Raw genomic sequence first — 5,667 nt, forward strand, 5'->3', positions numbered from 1 at the left:
ACCCATCCATCCATCCTTCCACCCACCCATCTGTCCATCCACCCATCCATCCATTCATCCATCCACCCACCCATCTGTCCATCCACCCATCCATCCATTCATCCATCCATCCACCCATCCACCCACCCACCCATCCATCCATCCATCATCTATTCACCCACCCATCCATCCATCTACCCATCCATCCATCCATCCACCCATCCACCCACCCACCCATTCTTCCTTCCTTCCACCCACCCATCCGTCCATCCTTCCACCCACCCATCTGTCCATCCATCCATCCATCCATCCATCCATCCATCCACCCATCCACCCACCCACCCATCCATCCATCCCTTCCTCCATCTTCAAAATCTATAATCCAAACTCTGCTTCTGTTGTCACATCATGTTTCTCTTTGCTTTAGTTGTCTCTTTGCCTTCTCCAACTCTAAACCTCTGAACTCTTTCTCATGAGGACCCTTGGGATGATACTGAGCCCACTCAAAAATCCAGAATAACCTTCTCTATCTCAGCTCAAGATCCTTAATCACACCTGCAAAGTCCCTTTTGCCATGTAAAGTGGTATACTCACAGATCCAAGGATTAGGATGTGGCACCTTTGGAGGGCGTTATTCAGCCAGCCACACACACTTTACAGCCACATGTGTCAGTGGCTGCCAGGCTAGACAGCACAATTCTAGGGAAGTCGGGGGGAAATCTAGTTAGACCTCTTAGCTTCACACTCCATTTTAGCCACTAACTCCTGCTGGGATCTCAGGCAAGTCTCCTCCTGTCCCTGGTTGCGTGTACTTTCCTTGTATGTAAAATGGGGTTGATAATAACCTGTGCCTGGGAAAATGCAACAAGCTGGGAGGGACATAGGTGCTTGTTTAACTGTAAAAGGTGAGGGGGGCCGTTCACTTGACAGGTTGTTGGGGGTTGTTGCCCTGTGGTGGGAGAATTGAATACTAGGAGGGTCCTCAGAGGCCATTGGGTTCAGCTGTCTCATTTCGCAGATGGGAAAACTGAGGCCCAGAGTGGAGAGGAGGATTGCCAGAGCGCCCCATGATTTGGCAGCTGAGCCAGGGAGGAGATCCCGTGGGACATTGCTCTCTGCCCAGCCCCCATCTGAGTTTCCTCAACTATAAGATGCAAATAGTAATGACATGTTTTCAGGCTTTGTGAAGATGAAGGGCACTCTCAGGTGTGAAATGCTCGGGGAGCAGCTAGAGGGTTGTGGAAAGGAAGGTCACGATGCCCCCTGGGCACAGGGCTTATGGTCTCCCTCCAGGGCTGGGCTGGCTGCTCCCTCTACCTATCCGGCCTGCAAGGCTCTGGGCACCTCGGAGGGCGTCAGTCCTGCTTGTCCGTCCCGGTTCTCACTTCTAGAAGCCAGCCTCAGAGAAGCAGGAGGCAGGCCTTCCGCTGGCTGACAAGGGCCCACAGCCCTCTCCCGAGAAGTGACCACCTGCGGGCATGGCCCTCCCTAAGCTCTGCTCCTCCGGGGGCGGGAGGGGGGGGTGCTGTGCGCTGGTTGGGGCAGGGGGCCGGGCGAGCCCCCTCCCGGGCCAGGATGAAGGAGCCCCCTCCCAGGACGGGATGGAGGAGCCCCACTCCCCTGCTGGCCGAGCAGCCTTTGCACGTTCTTGGCACCCCCGTGTCCACTTGCACAGAGGGTGGGAGGGCCCGAGATGCCCACAGCCCCCTGAGCCGAGGATTCCGGGGTTCCCTTCACCGTCTTCACAGGAGCCGAAAGACAACCTATTCCCGCTTCCAGCTCCCAGCTGCACAGGTGGGCAGGGCTGGCGAGAGGCAGAGTGAAGCAGGGACGCGGGGGCCTCCATCTGCGGCCCGCTCTCTCCTCCCACCAGCCTTCCGGCTCCAACCTGAACCGGGGGCCGGGCAGCGGGCAGGGCTGTCCTGCGGAGCCGCAGGGAGGCCTCTGCGTCAGGAGGAGTGGGTGTCGGCATCAGTGGTGAGGTCTGAAAAAGCCTGACTAGTGAACAGAATGCTAGATTTCTAATTTATGAAAACAGATAAGCAACAAGCAACAGGGGGTTACGCATGACACAGGGACTGTGGTCAGTATCTTGTAATGACCTGTAACGGGAAATAATTTCAAAAATAATATGTGTGTATATGCACAACTGAGTCACACAAAACGAGAATTCTGCTTTTTGAAATTTGGTAACGTTTATCTTTCTGCCAGTTTTTCTAACTGTCCTATGGAAATCTAATAACAACGTATGAGCTACACAATTTTAAATATATTTGTGTAGAATATAAGATTACTATAAGTTACTATAATTATAAATGTGTTGTATTTAAATTATCAGAGAAATGTTAATATGTCTCACTATGATTATATATATGTGTGTATTTTTTTCTTTTCCCTTTTGTTTTTTCTGATTTTTGCTACATGTATCTTTGTTTCTTTATTGTTAGATGTCTAATGGTTTATAATGTCTAGTTTCTTTGTGAATCGTACCTTTCATCATTAAGAATATTCATCTTTGTTTCATTTAAAAATAAAGAAAGAAAAAGAAAACTCCTGACTGCAGCTGAGAACCGACCTCTCCAGATATCAGCAACCCATCTCGCTGGTTAGTGAAGTTCCTCGCTGGAGGCAGTAGCGGGTGAACATTCCCCGCTCCCCTGGGGGGCTGGAGACCCCGGACTTTGCAGAAACAGCCCCCGAGGTGCAGGGCGCCTGGCCGGCGGAAGGTCTGTTCACCGCTGTCTCAGTGCCAGCTCTGCTCTGCGTCTTGTGACCCAGAGTGAAGACACTGTGGCTCCCGCCCTCTTACAGTCCGAGCGTCATTTTCTAGGCGGGGTCACCCAGGCCCCACGAGGGGAAGGGGCTGGCCCCAGGTCCGTCAGCGATCCGGAGACAGCCAGGGCTGGTGGGAGGAGAGATACCAGCCTTGACTCCTGGGGCCCGCGGGTCAGGACCTTGACGGTGGCTGTAGCAGGCATGCTAGGTGCTACTCACACTCGGGGCTCCGTCCATCCCCACCACACCCCCACGAGGTAGGAATTTCTTATCTCCTTTTTACCCTTGGGGGGATGGAGGCACAGAGAAGTTAAGTGACTTGCCCAAGGACACACAGCTACTACGGGACAGAGCCAGGACTTGAACTGGCCTGCTGGACTCCAACACCTGCTCCTGACCGAACACACGCAGGTGTGAGGCTGGGGGTGCGATCTGAAGTGACCTGCACGCCCTGACCTGGGCATGTGCATGCTTCTCCTGCGCCGGGGGAGGAGGACCGCTTCGGTCTATTTGTCCCAGGATCCCGCACGGTCAGCCTTGTATCTTTCCGCACCCACCCATCCACTGTGTGGACGGGAACGTGAGCTCAGAGACGGCAGGTGACTGGCCCGAGGTCCCACAGCCAGAGTATGGAGTCCCCGGCAGGCGGGACACTGGGCACTCGATGGTCTAGGGGGTTGGGAGTGTTCTCAGAACCCCACGCCAGCCCCCGGAGATGTCCACGGGATAGGCCACCCTCCAGGAGGCACAGCAGCAGCGGAGACAAGCTTTTCTCACCCAGTCCAGTCCCAGATTCCCATGTCCCACGTGGATTCCCCTCCAACGCTGGTCCTGGGCTTCCTGCACCGATGGGGCTCGTGAGGGACAGAAGCCAGCTGTCCCCAAAATGAGACTGCAGTATTGACATCAACACGTTAGTGGGTGCAGCAGAGGTGGGGGTGTGTGTGGCAGAAGACGCCGGGGCTGGGCTTGGGCTGTCCCAAGGGAATCCCTCTTCTCTGAGCGACTTCTTTTCATCTGCACAAAGGTAGCCGGAGCCCTACTGCCAAAAGAATGGATCTGGCCACCCAGAAACTGGCAGGAAGGAGAGCACAATGGACAGGGAGGGATGATGGCTCAGCTGATCTCCTCGCACCAGAGAGGAATCACAGGCCACCACAGCTGAGCCCCTGACCCACTGGGTGACCTTGACCTCCCGGTCTTACCAGGATCAGCTGGGACGGTGATGATGACTTTAGCACCAGACACCCCAGGTTTTCTAAGGAGGAAAATGCCTTGAGGTGGGTAGCGCTTGAGGAAAGGGCCAGAAAAGGAAGAGCTGTCATCACCCCAGATGACTGTAACACCCCGGCCCCTCTGGAAGGGTCCCCTAACTCTGTGCCACCTAAATGGGCTTTGGTCAAAATGAACACACAAGTCCCGGACGCCGAGGCAGCAAAGGAGATCCAGCTGCTGGCAATGGCTCGCTGGCCCACCAGTGGCTCCCTTAACTTCATCCTTCATCCCCGTGGTCTGTGTCAATCCCACACAAAGGGGTCCTGCCAGGCTGGGCGCGGCAGGCAGGGGCATCTCCCCCAGAGGAGAAGGGCTGACAGTCGGTCCAGAAGGGACATCACATCCATTTGACCTTCTCCTGCTCCCAAGGCACCGGAGAGGACCCCGTCACAGATAAAACCTCTGACTGTCAGTCATGGATAAAACAGAGGTCTGCCTGTTAGTTGTGTGACCTTGGGGAAGCCGCCTGACCTCTCTCAGCTCAGGAAAGCCTGCCTTCCTCCCAGGCCAGTTATCAACATGAGGGTGGTGCTCGCAAGTAGAGCAAGTGAAGGAGGTGCTCAGTGAATGGGCGTTCTCATCATTTCACGGTTCTTTAAAAATGAGCCTCAGTCTGTGCAGAATTAAAGGCCATCTCATCTTTCTGTACTGTTTCCACAATATTATGCTGATGGCATCAGGGGATTAAGGGTCTGAATCTAGCATTTCGGTCTAAGTCCTGGCTTCCGGCCCTCATGTGACCTTGGGGGAGTGATTTTTACCCCCCAGAGCCTGGGTTTCCTCCTCTATAGAAGAGGCATGATCATAATGCCACCTCCTCGTGGGGTTTTTGACGCAAGTGTCATGAAATGACGCCTGTGAGTGCTCAGCTCGGGGTCTATCAGTCGGCCAGGCACTCCATCACTGTCCGGGATTCCGGTTTCTGTTATTACTAGACTGGGACCCCACAGGATACAAGGTGAATGGCTTCCTGGACCCCGGCACCCTCAGAGCAACCCTGCGAGGCCAGGATTTTCACCTCCATGCAGGAGGAAACCGAGGCTCAGCAGGTCTCGGCTCTGGAGGTCAGCAGGGAGCGGGGGCCAGTGAGGGGCAGCGCGGGGCCTGTCTGCTCTCCTGGGGTACAGCTGCTGGAAGGCAGAGGATGTCTCTCTCTCCTGCTGCCCGGGTGGGCCCAGCATCCCACCCTCTGGCTCCTGGACACACCAGCCCTCCAGACCCAGAGGGCAGATCCCCTCCTGAGACTTCCCTGGGCGGGCAGAGAAGGGTCCAGGAGCCCCACGGTCACGTGACCTTGCGTGACCTCCTCCTCTTGGGGCCTGGGTTTCTCCATCTGAGTGTGACTCACACCGGAAGAGTGAATCCTGACCCCACCGCTGACCCGGATGGGGCTTCAACACATCACTTCCCTTTTCTTAGCTTCCGTGTCTTTGCCTACAAACAGGAGCCAACGAATGGGTGTGATAAGGGGGTGAAAAGTGAAAAATGAGAGTAAAGCTGTAGTTAGAATGGTTTAAACGCACTTTTTATAAGTCTCTCTCTCTCTCTGTGTCTGTGTACGTACCGTTTCAAAACGACAAAGGACACTTACTAAAATGTTCCCAGTAGCACTCTCTGGACGCTGGGCTCACGGCGGAT

Source organism: Muntiacus reevesi, chromosome 10, assembly GCF_963930625.1.
Source record: "Muntiacus reevesi chromosome 10, mMunRee1.1, whole genome shotgun sequence".
Lineage (NCBI taxonomy): Eukaryota > Metazoa > Chordata > Mammalia > Artiodactyla > Cervidae > Muntiacus > Muntiacus reevesi.